General features: G+C 55.3%; 1 protein-coding gene across 1 annotated transcript in view; it reads right to left on the bottom strand.

The window, feature by feature from the left end:
* Positions 1-13,962, bottom strand: part of LOC105182703 (insulin-like growth factor-binding protein complex acid labile subunit) — a gene marked incomplete at its 5' end in the record, with an annotated part of 101,028 nt that overhangs the window by 2,370 nt on the left and 84,696 nt on the right. The window lies entirely within an intron of this gene.

Below are 13,962 nucleotides of genomic sequence, written 5' to 3'. Positions count from 1 at the left end.
ATCCAAACGGGATGAGCGATTCCTGAAACGGCCGAAGATGTCTGCGTTTCGGACGGCAGATCGCGCCGTCGGATCGGCCGATAAAAATTCGATATCGATCCGCAGAGTCTCGGCTCTCGCATCGGCGTTATCGCCGTCATATCATCGTCGCGGTACACGGGCAACCGTCGCCGGGTGTATCGCGCGAACCCGCTGACCGAGAAAAAAGCACACGTGCCGAATTTTGCGAAATGGAGCCGCGCGTGCGTGCGTGCGTGCGTGCGTGCGCGCTCGACTCTCTTCATCAAGACAGTCCATCGCGGGAGCGAACGAGCGGCGGCGTGGCCGATACTATCTCGTGGCTATTGTTGAATCGTTAAACGCGCCCCTGTCCTGTCCGGAGTTAACGTCGGCGGGCGTAAAACGGCTCTTCGTTGTACGTTTTTTCAATCGAGCATCCGATCGAGATCGCGGCGCGAGATCCGATGAATCGGCTTTGTCCGGGGGGCATCCGCGGCGTGATTCACGATCGCGAGGAGCCTGATTTGTCGTGAATGATAAGGACATTTTCCTTGCGATCCGGGTCGGCAGACCCGGTCTGGAGATCCGAAGCGGGGGTGACATCGATCGCGAGCGCGCGAGCGGCGTGACGGCGCTCGCAAAATACCGGGAATATTAACGGCGTTTCGGAAAAAAGAGCTCGCGCGCGTGATTTACGTGCGGGAGGATTTATTTCGAAAGCTCGCCTCGCCTGGCCTCGTCGAGCCGGTGTCGCGCCGCTGATGCACTCCGTACGCTCGCATTAAGCCGTGTACACGGTGCGTCGGCCCCGGAATCACCGACGCACACCATTTCAACAACATCGCGATACCTGACGAAGCCGTCGCTGCCGCGAGAGAAAGAGAGACGCGCGCGCGCGTGCTTCGCTCCCGTCGTTAACGTCTCGATCGTTCTCGAGTCGCTGAGCAATTAAGACTCTTGTTCCCTCGCGACCAACTTGATTTGTGACGTCGGAAGCGGGGAGGAACACACTCTGAAAATCCTTGAAAATTAGGCCGATGTGAGATAAAAAGATACGTCCCCAAAATGACACTTGGCGATCAGTCGATCTGCGAAACAGCACGAATATTTTCCTTTCGCGCTCGCGAGTGCGATCGATAAATGAAAATAACGCGGCAGAATTATATAGAGGAACGAGAGGTTGCATGGCGCGTTGATTCGACAGGCTCATTAAAATCAATTGTCATCTTACGGATTTTTCGTTCCGACACATTTCGCAAGAATTATCAGCGTGTGTCTTTTCTCCCTTCCGACGTCATCGGGCTCAAGAGAGAAGCGCAGAAATGTCGAGGATGTCGAGAGGAGAAACGATCGACGTTCGATTTTCGTTCCGCGAAAGAACTCGCGATCGCGAGACTTCATCGCCGAGACGCACTCACCATCGAAAACCGAACACGCTCGCGCGAATCGCAGCAGGACGTTATTCTCGATATTCGTCCCCGGTCTCGACTCGCAGATCCGCGGGGATCCGTCGGGGTGGAGGAGGAGGGGGGGATATATGTCGCGCGTCTCGTACAGTGTACCCTCCGGACTTTACACGGTGCGTTTCAGCTGATACCGGCTGACTGACTGCTAATCCGCGCGACGAAATGCGCGAGACGCGGCGGCCGGGATATTCGGCGGGCGTATCATTCGCTGCCGCGCGCGCGTCAGCCGTATTAAGGCTAAAAACGGCCGCGTCATTAGAAAAGGATTATGCGAGCCCGCAAATACCGAAGTTCCTCGCGTCCGCGCGCCCGGCCCGGCCCCATTACTCATTTCCCATTTCAGCCGCATTACGCAGCATCGCGGAATCCGACCGTTATTTAATGAGTTTAGAGGCTCGCCGCCGCCGCGCCGCGCCGGGCTCGTCCCCCTCCCTCCCATCTGCCCCCGCCCTCACTCTGTGTGTAATCGGCTGTCTCCTTCGCCGTTAACACCGTCAGCGATATCATTAACAGTTGTCCGCTCGATTATTTACCGGAGAGGATTAAACTCCCCCCCCCCGACCCCTCCCCCGCGTTCTCCTCTCCCGGTCGCCCGAGCGACGGCGGGTCGGCGAACTTTGGAGACCTTCGGAGTTGGAAGTTTTCAGAAAGCTAATTGTGTGTGATCGAAGGCGCGGGGAGAATCGAGAATCCTGCGAGCGTTTTTACGGGCGATTTATCAAGAGTCTCTCCGGCGGAGACTTTTTATCTCGAGTCCACGATTCCCTTCCTTCTCGGCGGACGCGCGCTAACTTTACGCGAGAGACGTATGTTCGCTTTGTGAATCTGCTTCTTGTAATTATAACGACACACGCGCGCGGTGTATACCTGTATCCTTTATTGTAATTATTACTGGTATATAAACTGCGTCTTGCTGTTTCCCATTGTAGATTTCAAATTACCTTCGGGCGACCTTCCGCGGAGCACGGGAAATTTCTTACCGCGTCCGTCTCGTCTCCCTGACCACGTCCTTCTCTCCGGCGATATTACGTATTCTTTATTTCCCTCCAATTAGCCGCTGCTCGCTGCGAACGCGGATACTTCGCTCAACGTTACTCACCGTTTACATGGTTGCCCCTTGCGCGCCGTGCAGATGATTCCGATTCAATTACCTTACTTACGTCCAGCACGTAAAACAGAATACGTCGAGAAATCCGCGGACGCGGTACTTGCGGCAGGGAGGGCGGCGGGGGGGGGGGGTGGCGGCGCATACATAAGTCGCAATAGAGCATGAATTATTTATCCGTTTCTCGGCGCCTTCGCTCGCCTCCTCCGCTGCTCTCTGCCCCCCTCGCGTTCTCGCCTTGTCGAACTTATCGGCCGAGTGTTATCACGATGCAAAGCGGTGCGAAGGCACGGCGACGCGAGTTCCGAGACGCGCGCGCTTCGCGGCGTTATTTATTATGCGCCTCGGCAGAGCGTCGGCGAAGAGCGGAGCGCGCGCGAGCCGCGAATTAGTATGCGGCAATGTGCGCGCGGAATGCCGGTGTCCGATTCAGACATCGTCGTCCGTCAGCGGAGACGACAGCGGGGGGAGGAATTAATAGAGCAATGTGTAATAACCGCCGCGAATGATCATGTCGGTCGACCGCGCGTATCACCGCAACAGCGCCGGTGATACTCGTTCCGTCGATTCGGGTCAGTAGAGGGAAAAAAGCGGGAAAAACGAGCAAGCCGACACACACACACACACACACGCACATAGGGATATTTCCCCCTCCCCTGCCTTCTCTCTCTCTCCGTCGGCTCAGCGCTGGTTTTATCACACCGTCCCGCCCGGTCGTATCGGATATTTTTTCAGACGCCAAGTATCCCGCACCGGATGTTTCGCTTATCGCGAGATTAGCATTAAAAATTGACCGCGGTCGCGCCTCCATCGACAATTTCACCATCGGGGATTATGTAGGTGTTGAATTAACCTCCCGGAGTGCACACGGCGCCTATATATACAGGCGTCTAACAAGAATCATGCGCGAATGTCTTTATCCCGAGAGAGAAAAACATCCGAGAGACAAAGAGAATATTCTTTCGGCGGGCACCGCCAAATTGCCGGGACAACACATCCGTCGAAATCCAAAGTTCTCTCCTCTCCGTCGAATAAAACGATCGCTTCGGTGAGAAGCCGCGCTCTCTCTCTCTCTCTCTCTCTCTCACGCGCGACGCGACCTCGTCGCGACGCAAATATTCCGCAATTAAACGTCTTACCCCGCTCGCATTTTCCGAACGCAGGGGACCCGAGGGAGAGAAGGGACCGAGGGAAAGGGCTCGGTGAAGCCCGTCGTCGCGCGTCGCGTCGACGATCACAAAGAGTAACGAAGTGGACACAACGTCGCCGGTAACGAGCTTAGCGGAGCTATCGCGCGCGACGCGGCCGCGCGGCGTTCCCGTTGATCCGTGAACGCGAACGCGTCTCTGCGGGATGAAATATTTTCTTTCAAGCGGATTATTTCGCTCGGCGGAATTTCGTTAAAACTTGCCGTCGGAGTCGTTTTTTGCGTCGCGTCGCATCGCGTCGCGCGGCGTCACTCGTGTTTTAATCATCGCGCCGCAAAGCTACGAGGCAGCGCGCGTGCTCGACTACGCGCTCTCTCATAACGCGCTTATAAACGCAGTTAATTATCATCATGGTGTAATCAGCACGACTCCGCGCGGCGGCAAAACCATCAACCCGCCGCGTACAAAACTACCATCGCACCCCGCCCCGCTAAGCCTCTCCTTCATCCCTCGAACCCCTGAGCCGCGTCCGACGGGTTCTGACGGGGCCGAAATATCGCGCGGAGATTTTATTCGAGCGCGCCATTTTCCGAAAAGCGAGATTTACATTTATTTGCAGCGCGCCCCGCGCGCGCGACGGACAGATTTACATTTATTTATATGAATGTTTACGGCGCGGGTTTCAACCTATTTTCCATCTCGCTTCGCGGCGCGAGCGCTGCTCTCCCTTCCCCTCTCCCCCCCCTCCGCCCCTGTCTCTCTGCCGCTGTTCGCTCCCCTTTTTTTTTATTCACACCACTCGCCACTGCAGGAACGCGAATTATACGGGCTCTCGAACGAAACATCTGATCGATATCGCGCCGCGTATCAGACGACAATTTCTTCTCTTTTTAGCTCGTTTCTCTCTCGTTTTTCCAGCGCGGCGATACGACCGCACGCGCGCGCTGCGAGACCGCCGCAGCGCCGTCGACCCGGCGCGGTATCCGTGCGACGTAAAACCGTTCATTTTCGAAGACACCTCGCTCGTCGTCGAGATTCAGCCGAATGAAAAATATTCATTTGTCGCTTATGAATTTATGCTCGTCGCTTTTCCGGCCGAAGCGCGCGCGCGCGCGCGCGCCAAATCGAGCCGTAAACTTTTAAAGCGCTGTCATTTGCGCGCGCGCGCTTTTCAACGCTGCTTCGCCGGTCCCTGCGGTCGGCGTGCGACATGAAGGACATAAAAAAATCTCAAAGCTGCACGCTGGCAGCATAATGGCATTCCCGCGTTTTCCCGGCCGATGGCCGGGGCGATGGCGATGATTCGCGCACGGCTTCGTTGCGCGCAACTTCAAGCTCGGCGCGCGCGAGGGAAACGTCGCTCGCTTCCGCGTCCCGTTGGAAATATACGCGAATTCAATCGGAGTCGCTGGCTCGAAAAGGGTTAATCGTTGCCGGATAGCCGGATAACGGGAGAATACGCCAGACATCTCGACTTATCGCCCGCACTAATCACAACGCGGACGTCGCGGGCGCGCAGAGCGGCGGCGGAGAGACGGAGGAGAACGGGGAAAGAGAGGGAGAGAGAGAGAGAGAGAGATAGAGAGAGAGAGAGAGAGAGAGAGAGAGAGAGAGAGATAGATAATAGCGGTTGAGGGAGGATAGAGGGAAGCGTGGGATATAACGTCACGCCCAGCCCTCGTTTCGGGCTGAATACGTCGGATTTAACTCGATGTAATTAGCGATTACAGATTACCCTTTCGTCCATTAGCATGGGCCGCGATATGCACCGGCGTAGCCGCGCTCGCTCGCTCTCTCGTCTGCGTCGGCTTGTTCATGTAAATGCGTCGCATACATACAGATTAGGCGTTTCACCGGAAACGGAGGCCTACGCGTGGCCACGCGCGCGCTCGGAGCGGGGCCCCGGTAATTTCCGAAATTTCCGCGCCGACTTTTAGCGTAGCGTTGCGTCAGTCTCTGTTGCGACCATAACGGACCGTCCATGCGGCTCTACCAGTGGCGCGTGTGTCAATTTTCTACGGCAAATACACGGCCATTTCAACGGGCGCGTAAGTACGTGAGTATGTGTGTGTGTGTGTGTGTGCGTAGTAATTTTGAAACAACGTTTAACCATTTTGAAACATAATGAATTGAGCATTCGACTAAGTGAGGTTTATTGACTTCGAATATTTGGCCCTTCGCGTTTCATTGCTCTCATCGCTGTGTATCGTTCATGACTGCTGTAAATGGAGTTTATTTCGACGACTAGCGCGCGATATTACGTTATGCTCCGCTCGCGCCCGCGCGCCGCTGATTAAATAATTGTATGTAAAACCGTAATAACAATGTTTACGGGACACGACCTCTCGGATCACACGCGCGTGAGAGAGAGAGAGAGAGAGAGAGAGAGAGAGAGAGAGAGAGAGAGAGAGAGAGAGAGAGAGAGAGAGAGAGAGAGAGAGAGAGAGAGAGAGAGAGAGAGCGAGAGACAGGAAGAGAAAGAGCGTCGGACGAACAAGTGCGGAGCGGGCGGGCGGTACGGACGGTTTTAAACTTTAATTCCCGTCGTTTCGAAAATGCGAACGGCAGATCCGCGGAGAGAGGATCCAAAAGGTTCCGCGCGCGCGCGTCCGTGACGGCGGCGGCGGGGATTTATCCTCCGCGCGCGCGGTGTGACCGAAATTAAATAAATCCTCATCTTATTAGGTCGGGGAGCGCGGTTAATTTTCTTGCGCTGTTAAATTGATGCCGCCGTCTGTGCGGATTTAACGAGCGCGGTTACTAACCGCTTTGCGGCTGAACCCTTTTAATCACACGTGCGTCCGAAATGCACTCGATGGCCGGCCATTAAATGGACGACACATCCATATCTCAAAATTACTACTCTCTCTTTCTCTCGTTCGGCGAACGGACTCTGCGTCCGTATGAAAAATACATCGCGTCGCGTCGCGCTGCGTTTGTTTTCCTCTTTTGTTTCATCGCACTCAGCGGTCTTGCGTGATGACCAATTTGGCCGGCATCGCGCTAATCGCCAAAGAGAACGGAAAACCTGCGCGACGCGCGGTCGTCAGCTCGGCGAGAGATAAGCGTCGAGAGGTCGAGTGATATCTCGAAGTGCCTTCAACGAAGATTCGCATCTCCAATTAATTTCCAAAATCCACCGCCGCCGGGATCTTCCCCGTGGCGCCGCCCCCGCCTCTTTTTCCGCTCGCGGAGCGCGATAGTCGAGAAAAACACGTCCCCCGCCCGCTTTCGCTTCCACGTCCGCGTCAAGCGGACTTTGATCATGTTGAACGCAACGCGCGGATTAGCCGACCGAGATTTCCGTGGAAAAAAAAGAGGCCGAAACGAAGGCGACCGCGACACCCCGACGTTTTCCCTTTCATTTTGTTAATGCCGGGATCAGCCGCGAGTATACACAAACACACGCGCGCGCGCGCGCACGCAAACACGTACACCAACGTCGTGCCCGATTTTTTCCACCCTCGACCCTCTCGCCCTCTCCATCCCCGCCCATTCAGCTCGTCGAGGGTTAATAATCCTGACACTCTGCCTTTTCGACGCCGGGCGTCGTCCCGGAGGTGCTCATCTCTCCTTTCCCCCGTCTCTCTCCCTCTCTCTGTCTCTCTCTCTCTCTCTCTCTCTCTCCCTCTCTCCCTGATCCAACTTGCCAGGGTGCGCGCAGTGCTATTTGCAGTGCACGGATTTCGCGTTTACAAACGACCCAGGCGTGCAGAGCGTGCGCGGAAATGGAATTCGCTTTTTGCGCGCCGCGCCAGGAACACGGGAGTGCTCCGGGCGCGTGCCCGGTTGGCGATGGCGACGGCGTAAGTAGGTAAGTGCGCACCCCCCCCCCCCGGAATGGCCGGCGGGATTCAGCAAGGTCTGAGGGTTCTCTCGCGTGCACGCGCGCGCGTACGAAAGAGAGAGAGAGAGAGAGAGAGAGAGAGAGAGTTCATTGCGCGGACGCTTCGCGGCGGATTGATGAGGCCGATTTATATCGATATATCGAAGAAGCGGCATAAATCTCGCGCCGCGTCACGCCGCCTCCGTCCCGGCTACATCGCCGTACCCTGACCTCGCCCCAAGTTCTTCACGCGCTCCGGCGTGAGAGGGAAAGATCGCCGAGGAGAGGAGAGGCGGATGGGGCGGGGGATCTTTTCCATTCTTTATCCGCGATTTACGCTCGGCCCGAAGGCAAACTTTCCACCGAGGGGGGTCGCAGCGCGGGGGGCGAGGGCGAGAGAGAGAGAGAGAGAGAGAGAGAGAGAGAGAAGGCGAAATTTCGTGCCGTGACTCGACGGAATTTATCGAGTAGAATAGAATAACAATTTATGATACGCCGAGGAGTCTGACGGTCCTCCGAGAGAGTTTCGGCGAAATTTTACGAAATTTTAACATTTCGGCGGGGTAACAATCCACCGATTCGGGCATTACGTCCGCGCGCGCGGTGCGCGCGAGCGGGAGGGAAAAGTGCGCGGGGAGCGGGGAGGAGGGATGATCCAAGGGAATAGGAGGTATTTTATCCTGCGAATAGGAGCGCACACACCGCGCGGATATCTCTCCGGAGGCCGCGTTAAAGCTACTAATTAATAGTAAATTAAACCGTTAGTGCCGCGCAGCGCACTACGATTTATGCTCCTTAACTCGCGTGCGAATAGTTACGTCGGCCGAGTATTTCACGGAGATTTAAAGCCCGGGGATACGCAGTAAACCCTATTCCGTCTACTAATTTCCCCCCGTTCCTCGCCCCCGCCTCCCTCCCTCATTCGCCTGCTCCGCTCGCCCACTCCCCCGCCACTGTTATTGTTATTTATTTCTCTTTATTACGGCGCGCCCGCGGACGGATGTCGGAGAGAGCCTCCCCCCCGGGGAATATAATAAGCGTACGTCTTGTTCCGCGACCTAAAATGGCCCGACGCTCGCAGCGGAGAGCGATATTGCGCGGAAGCGGAGAGCGAGCGCGCGGCCGGCGCGGCGGCCGCAATTGTGCGCGACACTGCGCGACCGCGCGAGCTAGCTATCTCTATCCGGCTAACTCGCCTGTCGTCGTCGTCGTCGTCGACTCAAGTGCGCGACATTTGCATTTCTATCTCTCTCTCTCTCTCTCTCTCTCTCTCTCCGCGATCTCCATTTTCTGCGCCAGCTAAATTCAAAGAGCCATTACTCTCGCAGCGCTCGCATCTCGCGGACGCAAGAAGCGCGCCGACGGCGAACGACGGCGACCGCGACTGCGATACCGATGGAACCCTCTAATAAGGATTTAATGACACTCGTCGACGATCTCGCTGCCGATTTCGCTGGATTTCTCGGCGTATTTACTCCATCGCGTCGTAATAACGAGGGGAGCGGGCGAAAACAGAAATCGAAAACGGAAATTGAAAACGTCATGTTCGATCGAGAAGTGTCTTCCACTTTCCGGCATCCTGCAGATAACTGTGCGACTTCGACGCGCGTGCAGGGACGACTCATCTTCCGAGCTGACGCGAATCCAACGCGAACTTTCGCGCGAGATGCACGTCGAAGGTCGCGCGTCCGGGACCGCCGCGGCGAAGGTACGAAAATCGACTGGCTTTATCTAGCCCGACCATCACGGCTGCAAAGAGGAAAACAAGACGGCGTTACGTGCCGCGTCCGTGGCCGCTTATGTTGCCGGCGAAATACGCGCGCTCAATTTCGGTCGTCGCCGCCGCCGCCGCCAAGCTGCTATCGACTGCAGTCCATTTCGCTAACGAGCGGACGATAGATGATGCGCGCGCGAGCCGCACACACAACCTCGTGTTTCTTCCTCTTGTAATTAAATCTCCGCGCGGAGAGTAGCCGACAAGTCGGGCCGCGCGGGCGCGTCGGCCGCTGGGAATTCCGCACGCGAGCTTCACAAGCAGCGCGGGGGCACTCCAGCGCGCGCGAGGCGACCAACGAAAGCGCGATCTTTGCTTCTCTTCATCCTCTTCATCCTTCTTCCTCTTCTGCCTATTTTTCCCCTTTCTTTAATCCCGCCGAGCGGTCCGCCGCGCCGCGCCGCTCCGCTCCGAGGCAGAAACCGCTGAACTTTCGAGTACTTTGATACGCGACCGGGGTACCCAACCGCGTTAACGACGCCCTTTGACCCTTCGGACCGCGCCGGACGGGGATGGGCATTGGCCTTTAGGGCACCTGCGGCGTTTATGCCAAAAATTCGAGCGGCGGGATATTACGTGCCGTATTACCGCGTCGCGTCGCCGTAACCTATTCCGGCTTTTGATGTAAATGCATTAACTAGCCGACCGCTTTTTGTCAGACGACATAAAAGCACGGTCTCCCCGCCCTCGCCTGCCTGCCTGCCTCCCTCCCTCCCTCGCTCTTTGCTCTCTACGTTTTTGCCTATCTCATCCGCGCGCCTTTTTCATACTCTCTGCTAATTTTTTATGTATTCTTTATACATGTTAATAACGACGGGACGCGTTCATCGTTAATTCATCGGCAAGTCTGACGAGTTTCGCTTTAGAGTCTCGCCGACGCTCGGCGACGCGGCGAGCGTGTGGAGCGTTCTGGAACGTCAGCTGAGCGGTCAGCTGTTAAAGCGCGCGAGTGGGGGCAAGGCCGCGTCCCAGCCTTCAGGCGTAAACACGAGATGTGCCGGGATGCCCCCACCACCGCCCGTGCGACTCGGCAGATGGCGCTAGTCTAGTTCGGTAGCGCCGATCGTTCCACCCACCGTACATAGCGTGACTTGATAGGGTTAGTATCTTCGATTCTAGCAATCGCACCGGCTTGGAAAAAAGCCACAGAGACTCTGTTCGCGCTTCGATAGACGCGATAACGCGTCCCTTCGCAGTATGGGGTTGAAATTTTCGCGATGGAACGGGAGTATATCGAACGTCCGCAGCCTCGAGGAGAAATCGGCCAGCGATGTGAAATGTGAGTTTGCCACTTTAATTAATAACATGAAAGAATGAAGCTCCGATTTCTAACGTGCATCTTAATATTAACGAATATGAGTTCCTAATGGCTGTTAATATCGACGCGTTATATAAAGTGCAATTAGCGATAACGGAAATAACAGCGCGGGAGGTCTCTTCTCACTTTGATGTCTTCCTAACCTAACCTAACCTTCTCGTGGATTTCTCTCCGAACTCTCTCCGAGACAATCGGTTCTCCCGCAGTAATGGCGCGATCGCTTGAAAAACTTACACGTAAATTGGATCTGATCGCTTGAAAAACTTACGTATTAGCGCTTTACACCCGGCGATATTATCTCTCCATTTGCCCGTCTCAGCATTTATAGTTGCTTTTACCACCACTAATCTCAATTTTACTCTGTAATCCCTTCGGATAAAACACACACACTCTCTCTCTCTCTCTCTCTCTCTCTCTCTCTCTCTCTCTCTCTCTCTCTGCAGAGGAGAGAGACAGAAGAAATCGGAGCAGTGTTTGGGAAGGGGAAGGGAGGGTGAGGAGGGCTGGAAGCAGTAGTTGGTTAGCGTGCGAAAAAAATAATAAACCCCTAGCTGCAACGCGCGCGTGTACACGGCGTGGATTCGCTCGGCGTGTGATTTTAATTCGCACGCAAATATGCATATACACCGCGCGCGGCCGCACTAAATGGCGGCGCCATATCCGCGGGGCGGCGCGTCTACTAAAAAAATTACGTTCTCTGTAAATTTAATTAAATCGCGCGCATGTCCGAAAGGCGACACTTAATTGAGGCACCGCGCCGCACCTGCGCGCATCTCAATTAAGTCTCGCAATTACGCCCGCGCATTTTTTACGGCTCGTACCTGAAACTCGAGCGGAGGCTCGGCGTCGGTGTCCGCTCGTCGACGCGACTCGCGCCGATCGGCTATTATCTGCTCGGCGAAACGCCACGGTGCGCTCGAGCGCTCCGGGATGGCCGATAATGCGCCGGTCCCGATATTGCCAAGAATAGGCGGGCGAAGTGCAAATGACGAGATGCGGCAGTGGGGAAATCATTATGTAATCAAGGAGCGGCTTGTGCACGTCGACATGCGGCGAAAGAGAGATAAAGAGAGGGGGGAGGGGGAGAGAGAGAGAGAGAGAGAGAGAAAGAGAGAGAATGAGCGAGAGGCAGGATCGGCGGCGGCACTATTTGCTCCCCTTAACGCGAGAGGCGTTAAATCGCTGCTCTTTCAGCGTGTCGAATGTGTAAACGCCGGTGGCCTCGTGGCGAACCGATTTGATTAGCTCATTCGAAGATCCTACACCGTGCTCTTTATCGGCCGATTTTTCGTCGGTGTTTCACTACACCGCCGAGAAGCACGCGAGCCTCGCATTTAACAGCTTCGCAGAAGAACGCCTCTCCTTTTTTTGCTCAACTCGAGAGCCCGAGGAAGAATGTCCGCTCTTTCGCGCTCTTCCCTTCTTCGCCGTCGCGGCTTGTACAACAACAACAACAACAACAACAACAACAACAACAACACGCGAATTAATTCACGAGTGACTTTGCTCCCTCGGCCCTGCCTGTCGATTAATCTCCATCGAGTCTCAGTCGAACCTCTCGAATCGATGTTACAACATTGTGTTTCCGTTCCGGACGCGGACGTTTATTAAGCGTCGCGTATTTTTGACAAGCCCTTTCTCCGCGCGCTGGTGTCCTCGGCTCGTTTCGCTCATCGGTTTTCGCCGTCCCTGTCGATAGTGGAGCACTGCTCCCTCTCCCTTCCTCCCTCCCCCCCTCTCCGTTCTCTCTCGCCGCGGCAATCATCCGTCCGGCAATCGTCGCGCTCAATCATCCGTCGACGATGCATACATCGGCCGTGTGCACCGAGTGTTACTCACTGCACCCCGACAATGATACAGTCGTACTCGCGCCAGCAGCAACATGGCAGCTCCCGCTGCCTGCCAATCGATTGGATAATGATATCCTTGTCTCTGCCGCGGGAATTAGTCCCGCCGGACGGACGAGCGGCCGGCCGGCCGACTCGACCGGCTCGGCGGACCGTTCGACGCGTTTTGCTCGAATTTCTGCCGATCGCGCGAAAATTGCTAATTTTTCCGCCACTCCATTTATCCGTCGGCCGTCCGAATTAATTCCAGCCCGCATCGAATATACGTCGCCGGCGTTGTTGTTGTGGTTGCTATTGCCGCTGGATTGTTCGCCGCCGCGAAGTGCGCCTGCCAGCTTGCGAAACGAGCATCGTAACGTACGTTCAATATTAGCATATCTGATAAACCGCCGGCTGTTTTCTCTTTTTCCGTTGTAGGCAACGCGCGGAGCGAATCGCGTTTACTCGCGGCGTTGGAAGCGGGGAGAAGGTATGCCGCGAGCATAATTCCTGCGCATTTTCGTCTTCCCGCTTGCCTCCGTCGAAAGCTCTTTCCCGTGCAATACGCAATGCACGCTCTGAGAAGCTTCTCATTTTTGGAGAGTTTTCATTTTTCGGTCGGCTCTCTCTCTCTCTCTCTCTCTCTCTCTCTGTTTGTCGTCGTTGCCGGTTTTTTGTTTGCGATACAAGCACGCTGAAGGTTTCCGTTTATTCGCCGCATGGAAGCGAAAGGCGCGCTACGAGAGGATAATTCTCTCTCTCTCTCTCTCTCTCTCTCTCTCTCTTGCGGTCTTGCTTCTCCTTCCCTCCTCGCCGAAAGTTCTTTTTCGTCTAACGCTAATTCGCCCTGTGGGAAACTTCTCGTTTTTCCGTCAAATATTTCCGACGACCGAGACTGGTCGCTTTAGCAAACTTTAGTTGACGACGCGTATCAACAACGCGTACCCGCCTACGATTTACTCTGTTAAGAACTATCGCCAGCCGATATCAATTTTCCGCTCAAATAAAACGAAATAGTAAAGAAAAAAAAAAGAAAAAAAAAAGAGGTGGAAAAAGGAAACGAAAGCGGAGATATCGGGAGTACTCGTTAGTCGCGCTAACATTCTCGAATTTTTCCGCGATGGGCGACGTTGCGGCTGGGGAAACCTCTTTTTTTTCCCCCAACCGTACTCTCGCTCTTCCGTCCGTCCGCAGGGCGCTGCTCCTCCGCCGCAAATCCATCAAATTCCCGTTCGAAAAAAATGGACCTCAAATTCGTCAAAGAGTCTCCCATTAAAATTTCGCTCGGTGCTAATGGAGTATGGCGCGGCGTATATTAGTTTTCCATTCGCCCGGGCGGCGAGTATTAATCGCTTCTCTCGATACGGCAATAATGGGGCCCCGAAAAAAGGCCGATCGAGTCCTCTATTCGTTCCACCCCACCCCTCCCTCCCTCCCGCCCCCAACTACCACCCGCCGCTCCTCGTCGTTTTAATCAGGTCAACGCTGCGCGGCGAAAG

The sequence above is a fragment of the Harpegnathos saltator genome, unplaced genomic scaffold (assembly GCF_003227715.2).
Source record: "Harpegnathos saltator strain DR-91 unplaced genomic scaffold, Hsal_v8.6 scaffold345, whole genome shotgun sequence".
NCBI lineage: Eukaryota > Metazoa > Arthropoda > Insecta > Hymenoptera > Formicidae > Harpegnathos > Harpegnathos saltator.
The sequence above is the reverse complement of the archived record's forward strand: the minus strand, read 5'-3'. Positions and strand labels throughout refer to the sequence as shown.